The 13344-nt window shown below is 40.8% G+C and overlaps 1 long non-coding RNA gene across 1 annotated transcript; it reads right to left on the bottom strand.

Annotated features, from left to right (window-relative positions):
• Positions 1 to 622: 622 nt before the first annotated feature.
• Positions 623 to 13048, bottom strand: LOC138066217 (uncharacterized). The gene is made up of 3 exons (XR_011139456.1): positions 12941 to 13048; positions 12112 to 12212; positions 623 to 3772 (listed from the first exon to the last, which is right to left on the bottom strand). It is a non-coding gene; the product is annotated as an uncharacterized lncRNA (long non-coding RNA).
• Between the last annotated feature and the right edge of the window lie 296 nt (positions 13049 to 13344).

Below are 13344 nucleotides of genomic sequence, written 5' to 3'. Positions count from 1 at the left end.
AAGGTTCTTAGAAGAAATACGTTCTCTATAGGGATTAAACCACAAATTGATTTATGAATATACTCCCCTAAGAGAAACTAGAATATGATTACTAAAGCATCTCCATCAATAACCAATGGGAATTTTGTCTCCTTTGTACTAGTTTAGTAACTCACTTGAAAACATGTAAACAATGTTTCATGTGCAGTATGTGATTTATAGCATACACTGTTTTGTCTTAACGCTTGTAAGGAGAACAGCAAGCTGTAAAACCTTCTGCTCTAGATCATTCCTTCAAAATAAATCCAGTTCAGATGCTCTGTGAAGACTGCTATTTCAAAGAGATAACTGACAAAGTATAAATCACCCTCCTTATTTTGCAAAGAGACAGTACATCTGTAATCCATATTTATTTCCCATTAATAATTGTGAGGGTGCTGCTGCATTGACTGTTTTATACCATGTGTGTTTCATCTTACCAATCAACTTTATAGAACAGAAAAAAGGAGCACTTTCCCCCTTTCTTTTTCAGACCTGGGAGATATTCTAAGATGAACCATTTCACATACTTCAAATATGGTATAGAACCAACAGAAGCTCAACATTTTCTTAAGTTTATTAATGAAATCTATATCGTCATCATTTATGTTTCATTCCCCTTTCAGACATCTGCAACAAATATGAAAGCTGAGCAACGCAAAGAGGAAATACTTTATTTCATAAAAATCATCAGTCAAAACGTTGAGTTACTTCAGAGTTGAAACTGGTAATTGTGTGACTTTGCATGCCTCTAGCACTTGTATAATTATTAAAATAATTTGATCATAGATTTTAGGAAACTGCTGGGAATAGATTATGGTGAATTAAAGGAGAGGAGATGGATTGCAAAGAACTATGCTAAGAGGAAGCTGTAACAGGCCAAGGTGCATTCCCTTCCCGCATCTAGGCTATTCTGCCCGTTGAAATCCAGGCAAAATATGTTATCTGGACTGTCCGCAGAGAGACTTTTCTAGCCTCTTTGTCTTAGGAAATAAGATTACATCAATAGCATTTGAGTATGTCCCTAAGTCCTACTAGAAGTGAGCCAAAGACAAGGCTATTTTCCTCCAGCCACCCTACCTACGAAAGTTTCTTCACGAGCATGTACTCAGAAGTTCATGGCTATCTGCCAAGAAGGCTCAGTACAAAGCATGTGTTATTGAAGAGAGGACTTCTCTTCTACTTTGGCCTTTTTTTTCCCCTTTGCCCAGTTCCATTCTTGATATAATAGTTTCTATGATAAAAGATGTCTCAATTTGTCTTCTTTTAAACTTGTATTCAGATTTCTTTTGATTGTTGAAGCATAGCAATCTCAATTAAAAACCCTGTATAGGTAAACTGAAAAATTAACATCCCAGGCAAAGAGAGATGTGGAACTGCACAGGAAACGCTGGGTCTGTGCACATTACTTTGTAATGCAGATCCTAACCGTGGCTAACAGCTCATGAGTCTGTTGTTTCTATCTATCCATCCCCTGTGTAAAACCTGCTTACTTAAAAATATCTTTACAACGGGGTTCTCTCTCTGCTCCTACCTAATATGGCTCATAAATCAAAACACTGAAGATGTGATCATTGGCTTCATGTCACACTAAACATTCAAAATCATTATCCCAAAATCCTTTGGGGAAGCGGATAAGATGCTCTCAGTTCAGCTCCCTATAGACTGTAGGTCAGTAGCACAAAGACGTAGCATATAATTGGACTCAAGTGGTAGCCTGAGCTCATATCAGACCAAGGATGAATTAGTCCGGATCGTCTCTCACTTTAAAAAGAGACATTTCAACATGGGCACAGTTCAGATTTGCAGCTGCCTGACCTATGGATGAATATAAGGCGTTAACACTTCCAGAAGCAGAACAATGAACAATTTAAGTGTCTGCATATGACAGGAAACATCAGCCTTTTTAATCCAGGGCATTTTTGTGAGTACTTTGGCTTCAGGATGAACTCTCAATTCTTGAATTTATATTGAAGCGTACACAATTCAATTTTAAACTGTAGATCATAACAGGAAATGAAGTCCCAAATGAAAGTATCATGGAAATACTAACTGTGAAATGTTTCCAGTAAATACCAGATATTACTTTTTAAGGATATATGACGTTTTACAGAAGCAGGAAATAATGAAATAATCAGACATCCACTGTCAGCCAATTAGTATGCTAGAACACATGCAAAGGGAAAAGTCACTGATATCAGCTTTGATGTTATATGAATGGTATGTGTTTAATTTATTTTGCTGAGGAAGCTTTTAAATGATTAAGCTATCATGCTTCAGGATTGGAGAATAACTCAGGAAAGGACTATAGTCTATATTGGTCTTATTTCTTATATTCTTCTCTAACTGTCCAATACTAGCTTCAGCATGCAACAGAAGATTAAGGTTAAGATTCTTTCATCTGATTTGTGGCAGCAAGTATGTTCCTCAAATTTAGGAGACAAAGGAATTGTCTAGATTAGAATTTAAGTTCACATTCACATCTTAACCTGCTGTCAGCTGCTACACGGTAACACTGAACACATTTCACATTTTGAGTAGAAGAAATAAATATTTGCTTCCTGAAATAAATGTTTGTAATGCATCAACAGGAGCACTTATAATGCGGGTTGGAAGGAGGACAAAGGGGTTAAGGTGTGAGCCCAGTACTTAAAGGAATCCGCTTTCAAGTTTTACCAAAGGCTTTCCTGGTGATAAGTCATGTGGCCTCCCACATGCCTCAATGTCTTTCCTGAATAACAAGGCTAACAGCATTGTTCCCCATCAAAAAAGGAAGACAGTCTTTTAGGTTTGTGATTCAGCCTAGCTAGCCTGGCAGGAAGAAACAATACATTGTGATTCTCTCTCGCCAGTGTTATTTTTGGAGCTTTACAAGGAGGTAGGAGAGATGAAAGCACCATCCAAATTGTACTTTCTACTGCTGGAGCAAAGGTAATGATGTCTATCAGATTTAATAAACCTGTTTGCCTGCTTTTACTTCCCTGTACCTGAAACACTGCAGCACTTTGTTTTCTTTGTAGTGTTTTGACGCAATATTTCTTCACTGGTTCAGTTTATGCTCAAAGAGATTTAGAATTGGAAATAACTTTTAAGTGGTACTTTTACTGTTTGTCTCAAGGGCCTGACTCACAGAATCACTGTCACATTCCTCCAGTACGTTAACCCTTCAGCTGAAGCAATGCAGTCGCTATGGTAAAGCAGTGGCCATATTTATACACATATCGCTTTGTAGTGAGTAAACGGCTCCTGTTGAAATGAAACTGGTGCAGCAGGAGGTGGCAGGTTCCAGTTTCGCCTCCAGCTGGCTGAGGGTGCAAGATCAGCCAAGGACCCCCAGGGCAGACTTCTTTTCCCACAGCCGCAGCAGTAACGAGAGAGGGGATACAGATTTGCCAGCACAATACTTTGTAAGGCTAAGTCAACAGGGATGAAATTCTGGCATGGTAAAATCAATGGCGAGCTCTTGTTGACTTCTGCAGCACCAGAATTTCATCCTCAAGAATACATCATTTTCCAGCAGCAAGAGGAGCAGTTCTTTCACACGCCTGCTCTGTGGTGGTACCATCCCATCAGTTGTACCGTGATTCTGGATACTGGCTTTCTCCTGCAAGGCTGCTGTCAGTCACCATACTCTCTCCAGTTTCTGCTTGTTTCCATCCTTTCCTGTTTTTCCCATCTTATTTTTTTTTGTTGCTTTCCCTTTTTGAGTTCTTTCTCCTCTAATATTTCCCAATCCAGGTGTGAAGTCAGTGACCTTGAAAACAAAAAAGAAAGGAGCAATTCATTTGCCAAGTGCAAATACCTTGACAGATACAGCATATAAACAAAGCTGTGAAGTCAAACAAACCTGTAATGCCTCCACATCAGAACCCTTTCTCTCCCTCTATCTGAGTTTCTACGCTGTATTTTTCTCCCTTGATTGCATCATTCCTTTGTGAAGTCTGCAACTCTTATGTAAGCTTGAGACCATAACTACCCCAGCCTCGATAAGAAATATATCATACTAATGGTGTAATTTATGGATTTTAGTAGTATCTTAACAATCCTGTTAGTTGTCAGCAGGCATTTATGGCAAGGATCCCTTGATCTTACAAAAAACAGCCAAAACAACCCAGAATACCTCAAGAGCTTCTAACTCTTAGAAATCTCTAATGACATTTTGTCAATAGGGAGGATTAAGAGGGCGCACCCTATTGGTATAAGATTCACACTAATGCTGACCAGGGCCATGGGGCCGTCAAGAGTTCCAGCTGGTCAACCGCCCAGTGGGAGTACCTCTTGTAACAGTGAGGCTCACAGTAGGTAACCTTAGACCTATACTGTAAAAATGCAAAATTGAGCCTGGAAATACTTGAACCTCAGCATCAAGTCTTTTAGCACAGAGGTAGCAGTAGATTTGCAAGAATGTCTATATGTTATGCAAACCACTAGAGGGAGGGAGAGGTCCACAGTGCCTGAGTAGCACTTTCCAAACCAGGCTTCGCCATCTCCTCCATTATCTCATGCAGGGTGGACCCTGCCTTTTAATAGCAGGTTGGGACTTCATTTTTGACCCTACTCAGAGGCCAGACGAAGGTGGCAGCAGTTCCCCATGGTGTCAAATGTTTGGCCCTCTGAAAACTTACTAAGGAGTTTTTCTTCAGCCCCAGCATCTCCTCCAGCCTGGATGCAATTTCTCAGTGCTGAGGCTGCGGGCCAGATGGACGTATCCCATGGGCTGAATGTGGCCCAGGAGCCATGAACTACAGCGCCATATGTAAGTGTTTTTTTACAAACCTATCAAATGTCAGGCCTCAGCTCAGATGCAGATGAAGTATAATGCTACTACTGTAGCACAGTGCCTCTAATATTATCCTGCAATGCGGAAGAGTCCTTCTTCCAAATCATCAGCAACAGATGAGCTTTGTGCTTATGATACGCCCCTGAGTACTTTGTAGCGAAATCATTCCCAGAACAAAGCGTGCCTCCCTTCCCCCTCAGCCGAGTTTTAGCAAAGAATTTAATAAAGATTTATAGGTTTTCAGAGATTGCTTTGAGCTTAGCCAAGGACTCTTTCTTTAATCAGACTTTTCCGTGGGGGGGCAGGGGAGGATGTGATTCCAAGGTAATAGAAACTGAAGCAATATCTCAGGTATCTCCAGCCTCACACAATGTGCTACCAGCCCTTTAACCTACAGGAGCACAGACTTCATTTTTACAAGTCTCATCCAGAAAAGCTTTGTATGAGTAATGAAATGTTAGGCTCAGTAAGCTTAGGCTAATGTTCATGTCCCTGGGCTACATTATATTTAGAAATCAAAAATTATTCCTGTAAAATTTCCAAAATTAAAAAAAAAAAAGTGTTGGGAGCAAGTAGGCAGAAACTCTTTTATGTCACTGATTATTATTGATTAAACTACCAAAAACCACTTGGATGATCGGAGATGGACAAATACCAGAAGATCACTTTCACTCCTTCAAGCAGCTTAAGTTGTTCATAAGAAATATTACAATTCAGGGATGTAACAGACATCATTCTAGTGTGAGTAAAGTGGATGTCGTCCTTCTTGTTGAATTAATGTTTCAAAATGTTTCAAAAAGCTTTTGAGTGAAGATACACAAGATTGCCAAATGACTTGAATAAAGGCATTGAAGTCAAGCAGGAATGGTTTGGAGTCAGCATTTAAGTCTGAAGAGAGTGTAGTTAGTTATTAAAAATAGGGAGAAATATAGTAAGAGCTGCAGAAAGGACTAGGTTGGTGGACCTCGGAAGTGTTGATCCCTTCCAGCTTAGAATAAGCATCCCAGTTCTGTTCTTTTTTGTCCGCGCAGGTTGAGTTTGCTGAACTCCTGAGCATTGTAGCTGGTTTCCAGCAGACTCTTTTCAATCAGATTATACCTTTTATGAGGCACAGCATGCAAAACTGGACATAATATTCAAGGTAAGTCATCAAAAGTAGAGAGAATAACAAAAGAAATGTTTCACATGTTTAGCATACTTTTCTATGTTTGTATTTGATCTGGCTGGGATTCACTGTCTTTTTTTTCTCTACAGACCTGCAGTCCAGCTAACATTCTGTCTTCTTCATGCACACATCTGATTATGTCTACATGTGTTTTACTTACCCTGTTAAGCTGCATCCTGTTTATTTCAGGGCATTTAAAAAAATTATTAAAACCATTTGGAGTATTTAGATTTTGTTATATGAGCTCCTCCAGTCACCATCTAAGTCTTCAACAAAAATATTTGTTAAATTATGTCAGACCCAGACTGCAAAATGCTGTGTCAGTCCAGTTGCCAAGTGGTTTTGGACTAAACATGAACCCTAAACCGTTGGAGAGGGAATCACCACGTGGCTATGCTTTAATAAAAGAGGTTAGAGTTTCCATGGTGGACCACAACAGTTATCTAGTCCAATAGTCTATCCCTAACATTGGCTGGTTTCAAGGTAAGATTTAAGAAACTGCAGAATGGGCAGCAGTGGAACCAGGGAAGATTATGATGTAACAAGAAAATTACAGCTGACACTATGATAGAATATACTGCATTTCTGCCAGATAGTATTATCTGGGAGTCCAAACAAGGAAGAGTGAATTAATTGAGACCTCTCTGGGAGGATAAATCACATACCCAATGAGAGAGGATGGTTATGTTTTTAAGCCTACTCTGCTTTGTAGGGGTCTGACTACTGTGTCTACAACAGGCTTTTTTTTTATGGGCCTTGAACTAATCAATTAATCTTTTTGAGTTTCAATTCTCTGTCTACAAAGTGAGGGTGATAGCTCTTCCCGATTCTGAGGGATGCAGGCAATTGAAATGTCTGAGGGGCTCCTTGACACTGTAAGTGCTAAAAAAAAATAGTTCTGGAGAGGAAAGAATGAAGCCAGAAGGCATCAAAGATCAATAAAAGCCTTGATTAGAATCTATTGTGTGTCTGGTGAAACACCCACATCAAATCAGAAGACACACTGCACAGCTTAGATAAGAGAAGCCAGGAAAGGCACAAGCTGCCTGTGCTAAAAATAGAAAGGGTTAAAAACAATGATGAGAAAAAGGATTCTGTACATCTGTTCAAGGTATTTGGATCCCATAAAGAATGTTTATGCAAAGTGAAAGTTGCGTTATCAGTCATGAAAAGTCAAATAAGAGATTATGACACCTGAGTTCCTTTAAGGCCACAGTCAAAATAGGTTTTGGACCTAGATTAGGACTCTGATGGAATTTAGGTAGCAAAGTCTAAAGCTGAGGTCCTGAGAATTCATTGCAATTAACCTTGGAGACGTATAAATCCCAGGGAAGCTGAAGTTCTCCTTTGTGCCTAACCAGAGCAACTCAGTCTAAGAAGCAGTGCATCTCAGGACTTAGCTTATGCCTGAACAGAAATGGACAAAACCAGTTGAATCTTTTGTAGTAGCAAAGGTGCTACCCAGAAACCCAATATTATTACCTCTAAGGGGCTGGTGGGATTCCCTGCAGCTGTAAGCGAGGATCTATCTCTCTTCTCTAGCTTCTCTACTATCCTGTTGATCCAATTAGCATTAGGAGACTATCTCCTGGAGTGCATGTGAACTTTTATCCCAGAACAGGACTATTTCACTTCTGATCCTAACTGACCCTATTAGGGGAGCTTGGGGCATCTCACCCTGCCCCAGAACATCTCTGTGGAGAGTAGGACGCATCACTAGCTGTGGAGAAGGGAGTGCATTTTTCCCCTAGGTGAGCTCCATTCCAGGGCCTGGAGCAGAACGTGGCTGCGAAGTAGTTGTTGCATCATTTGACCTTAATCTGGGGAACAGATGAAGTGGCTCTGTATGTAGCAGAGGCAGAGGCACACAATGGGACCAGGCGGTACAGACCGGGGCTAGGCTAGGCCATAGAGACCAGCACAGAGTGGGGCACTAGACTAGCATCGCTGTCATGTGATATTACCAGCATCTAATAACTTTGATTTTTTGGTAGTGAGAATCATGTTTCTACCATATGCTAGTACCAGCCATCGCTGTGCTTGAGGCTGAAAGTACTTATGAACAATGAATTCCTTATGGTAAGTCTGTCTGAGGTGTTGGATTCAGTAGGCTTTCTCACAATGTCGCACATGCTCATACACGCACATGCATGCATGTATATGTACACACCAGATTGCATGCTTCACAAAATGTAGATACAGCTTCTGTTTTCTTTGAATGTGGCTGAATGAGGAGAGGTTTCTGTTTATGTAAGAGCCTAGCAAGCGGTTCATTCACAGTGGATGTGAATCATTTCTTTTCTTCAGGTTCAATTCCTTTCTTTGCCAGAGAAGCATCCAACCCAATCTCAGTCTTTGGTAGACAGTGCTTTCCGATGGACAATGGTTAGACAGGAAGGGGTGTGATGAGGTATTACAGAAAAAATGACTTCCTTACAGGCTTTAAAGAGAAGACTTACTTCTTAGGAGGAAGGGAAATAGACTCCTACGTTCAAGGGAGCTGTTCAAGCAGTGATCTTGATCTACACCTCTGCCTTGCTAGGCTCGGGTCCCTTTCATAGCTCTATTTGCTTTGAATGTCCTTGTACAGGTACAGTTACCTACTATTCTGCAACAGGTTTTCACAAATGTGCACATCTCCTTCATCTGCATGTGTCAGTCCACTGAGCTTATGAAGCAAGAAAGTGAAAGGAATTTATAAATTTTATCTCAGATTCCAGAGGGATAATACAAGGAAGAATGGAGAGCTTGTCTCTCCTCTTCTAAGACGTTCAATGGGGACAATGTATCCAGTTTTTAAGTAAAACCCACCATTTAAAATAATTTGTCTCCTTTGTTTAAAAAGGCTTTTAAATATAATCTGTTTATTTTATTTTTCTTCCTTTTTTTTCCCTTTTCTCTTCCCCTTTGAATACATTAGGTCTTATTTCTGACTTACAGGAATGGTCATCTGCTCATCTCATTCTCATGGGGTCTCCCTGGATAGAAGAAAAATGATGAACCTTGCATTCCTTTACTCTCCTGGTCCCCAGGGAAATAACTGTGGCCACAGATATAGAACAGAAAAAATGAGTGAGCTGAGCTTTTCCACCATCCTTTATTTACACGTTTCATGGTTTCTTTTCTCTTCAATATTGCTTATGTATTTATGTTCAGCTAGTAACCCAGCAGGGATCAAAGTCTTTACTCTCACTACTGGAGTTTCTTGCAAGGTACAGCATATAAGAATGCAGATAAAAACACAAGATAACAGCCAAATGTTTTGTCACTTGCAACACATTTTGCAACTCCTAGAATTATGATACAAAATACTGTTGTCATTTATTCCTGAATCAATCTAGAGTAATCTCATTGGTCTCAGAACAACTCTGAATTTACAGAACTCTTGGTGCCCACTAGCAGCAAAACTCCCTTTAAAAAATGCAGACCTAAAATGAAAAAGGTTCTGATACAGTGCTCTAGAAGTTTTGTACAGGGCTCAAACAGAGCTACAGGACCTGAAAAAGAGGAATTAATGTGTAGATTTTGTAACATAAGCTGTGATAAAAATATTGGCAGAGATTAATACCATTTGTCTGGTTTCAGTGCTCTTTACAAATTCAGATGTTCGATGAGATTTAGCAGGATCTTTTTCCCCAAAGGCAAGTGAATTTTTGTATAACTCTTGTGAGCAAAAGGAAAAACAGATCTTTTCCTGATTTGTATATGCCATTTATAATTCTTTTTAATTGCCTGAGACAAGACCATCCACCCAGAAGCAAGAAATACTGCTATAAGATGGAAGTTCGCCAGCAGAATATAGAAGGAAAGAGGGGGATGTTTTAGCTGGCTTCTTGATGTCAATGAACCACCAGCTCCATACAGCTGTGGTCAAACACAACTAGAATGTAGCAGCTCAAAGAGGGAACGGTTGCAATCTAATAGAATGTAAAGTGCCAAAATATCTTTTCATGTGTGTGTTATAACTAGTATGTTCTTAGATAAAGAAATTCCTCATCTCTTACTCTGCCTATGCATCCAGTAGGTGTGGTCTGAGATCCCTCCTGGGTCTCATGGCAAAATATCAGTTTATGAGTCCTGGTATCACAGGTTTCAATTCAGTCTCTAGCTGTGCGGTGATGGCAAGGTTTGGTGCCACTGACATATCTGCACAAGAAAAGCCTATTTCTATGCTTGCAGTTACACAGAAAAGCCTGAAAACTGACTTGACATAGACACCTGTCTGAGGCTGCATTAAGCCAGAAAAAAAGTATCAATCACTGGCATGCCTGGGCCGAGGTGATGCACCTGAGATGTGACCAGTGGCATTCTAGTTAGTGGCTTCTGCTTGTAGGAAGAAATGTATGAAACCATACCTAAAAGAAGCTCTCCAAGAACCAGCAGAAGCAGGTGCATTTCTGACTATGACTCATTGATCCCCCAGAACTCAGTGAATGCAAGAGACCTTGGCTGGACACTTTGATGAAGGATTTTGATGAAGCACAGTCTTTGATGAGGCAGTTATCTCGTCTCCAACAATACTTAGCAGACACTTCTCTTTCTCCGCAGAAAAGAGAACAGTTCTCAGCAACCACGGGGAGGAGGGGGGACTCAGAGGATTCTGCAGCCACTGTTTCTTCAAAAGCAGTAGATGGAACTGTGGGAGACCTGATTTATGGAGTCTATATTCTCTTAAAGTGGTCCTGTGAAGAGGTGAACAGAAAACTGATGTAATAACATCAATGTCATTTGCTTAAATCTAGTCAAGGTTTTATTTAGCTTCTCTCTTTAATGACAGACAAGAGCACAACAGGATTTGCACACACACAGAAAAGCAGAGGCACCATAATGGACTTCAGTGCCATAATGTGTCAGCCTGCAGAAAAGATGTGTATTATAGGGAATTACTGCATCTGCAAGTCATTATTTCCAATACAAATAACGTGTAGCACCAAGAGCCACTGATGTATCTCAAGGGGGATTGCAAGATCTCCTTTAATTAACTTGAGTCACTAGTGTATGTAAGGAAATAAATCAATGAAATCTTGATCTTCTTAGAATTGAGGCCTTTATTGCCTCGAGCATCTCCCTTACGCATCATTTCTTGGCAATTCAGATTGATTTGGCTATTCAGTGTGGAGCTATGAGTTTTACTCTTCATGCCTGAGTATGTTGTCAGCAAGCAGAAGAAAGGATAAGATGGACTTCATTAATGTTAGCACGTGGTTTCAATGGTTGCATGCCGTTTGTGACACCTACCGTTCCTTGAAGCCTATTCTTTTTTGCTCTACATACAAGAATTACATGCCAAAGGGGAAAGTTAATACTAGAATTACTGGGAACTTTGTTTTAGGGAGTCAGTAAGATTGGCTAAGGCAAAGAAATACAAGTTTCAGCATGAGGGTTTCCAACTGTGCTCTTGTTCCCAATGTGGGTATTCACTTAGACTGATAGGATTAACCTTCCATGAAGGGAGAGAAGGAAAAGGGATCAGAAGGAACTAGAAGCAAGTACTGAGCGCTAAAGGCTTGAGAATGAGCTTACGTTCCTCACTGGCTGTTTGTGACTGAGCAGGCAAATCACATTTTACACTACTGTTTTGAGTTCCCTGACCGGGTGAATACCACTTGGTCAAAAGCCTACCAAAATTCAGGCAGAAGACTCTTTTTCAGTCCTTTAACAATGAATATCTGGGCTGGATCTGGATATGAAGCCATTCTCATACAGGACGGAGCCAAAACAACTTCAGGGACTCAGAAGTAATCCTATAGCTTTGCCCTTCAAATTTACATTCTCTGTGGAGGTCACACATCTCCTGGCTGGTGACAACAAAATCGCCTTACATTGTATGTCAAGTGTTAGTGTAGCTTAAAAGGCAAATCAGTTTCAAACATCACAGAACAGAATAAAACTTAAACCATAGAAACAGTCATTTCTTACTCAAGAAATCAATAACATTTCACCGAGAAAAGTTGCAAAATCTCCCCAGTTTCTATTGCCGTAAGCGTAGATTCTGATTCTTACTCTAGGCATCACTCAGTTTCAGTACACTTTGATCCTCACTGGGAGGAAACAAGGATCCAACCTCTGCCTGAACTTGGGCCCTATGGAGAAAAAGATTCCCCAAACTGAAAAATAAAGCTCCTTATACATTTGTTTGGATTCCTACCAGGCAGTGTGTTCATGCGCCCATGAATGTTCTTGAATGTTCTCCTCCAATTAACCCGTCCGAGAAGGCTGCCAGCTAATTTGCTGACCAACCCCAAACAACTGTAAAAAGAAGGAAATAAAAAGAATGCCAGGCAGTGGTTTTAAGCAAGATTCTTGCATTAACTTTGCCAGCTAGAACAAACAAACAGTCCTGGCCTCTGTGCAGTAACCTCATTCCCCTGTCTGCTTCTGACACCAGTCCCTTCTCACCCCTAACCTTTCTCACTGGGAAGTTTCCTGATTTGATTAAGTCGTTATTGATTTCCTTGGGCTGCATATAATGGAGATCCCCAAAGAGGAAGGAGCTGTAAACATAAATGAAAATTCAGCTTACTGCAGCCCCTAAAAAATAAACAGATAATGCTACAACCTGCATTACTCTTGAAACCTTTCCAGTGAATTTGCTGAAAACCCCAGATTAGCCTGTGCTAGTTTTCTGCAGTTTCCATATAGCGGTAAACTAGCATGCACTATCACATCCAGCATAATTTTCATCTCCCTTATCTCCCAGATCCTAAAGGCTTACAAATACATACCTCTACTTTCTCTCACTGAACTTTGATTTCCTCCTCTTTCTCCCAATGCTTGACACCTTCTCCCAATGCTCTTCCACCTGATGTCTCCTCACACCCACCAGTCAAAATGAAATTCACCCTCTTGCATCCTATCTCTATCCTCACCACTTTTCCTTCTTCCACTTGCTTTTCTTCTTTCTTGCTAATCCTGTGTGCAAGTATCACCAAGGGGTCAGGTGGCTGAAAACACATCAGATCTGCGAGCACTCTCACCTTGCTGCAGCCCTGTTGCTTCCTCCAAGCTGCCTCGGTCACAGCATGACCTGCCACGACAGATCTGCAGGACACACAATGAGAGGACAACTCCCTCTCCCCAGGTCACCTCTTCTGACCTCAGGCTGAGGTTTTATTCTCTCTGGCATCTATCCTGCTTTATTCCACGCTTCCTCACTTTTCTGCTCTCTCCAGTCACTTCAGGATCAGGTCTCTGTCATGAAAGAGGGTAAAATACATAAACATACACCCTTCTGCTCCCATCACCATAGATAGACCACATAGACTTCCTCCTGCTTTCCATGTAGCAAGGCATGCCAGAAGGAGACTACCAACCATATAGGACATCGCATAGGGGGTGGAAAAGTGAGAGAACCCCGTCCAGCATACGGGAGTTTCTCTGC

This window comes from Struthio camelus, chromosome 2 (genome assembly GCF_040807025.1).
Source record: "Struthio camelus isolate bStrCam1 chromosome 2, bStrCam1.hap1, whole genome shotgun sequence".
NCBI lineage: Eukaryota > Metazoa > Chordata > Aves > Struthioniformes > Struthionidae > Struthio > Struthio camelus.
This window is presented reverse-complemented; position numbering and strand designations above follow the sequence as displayed.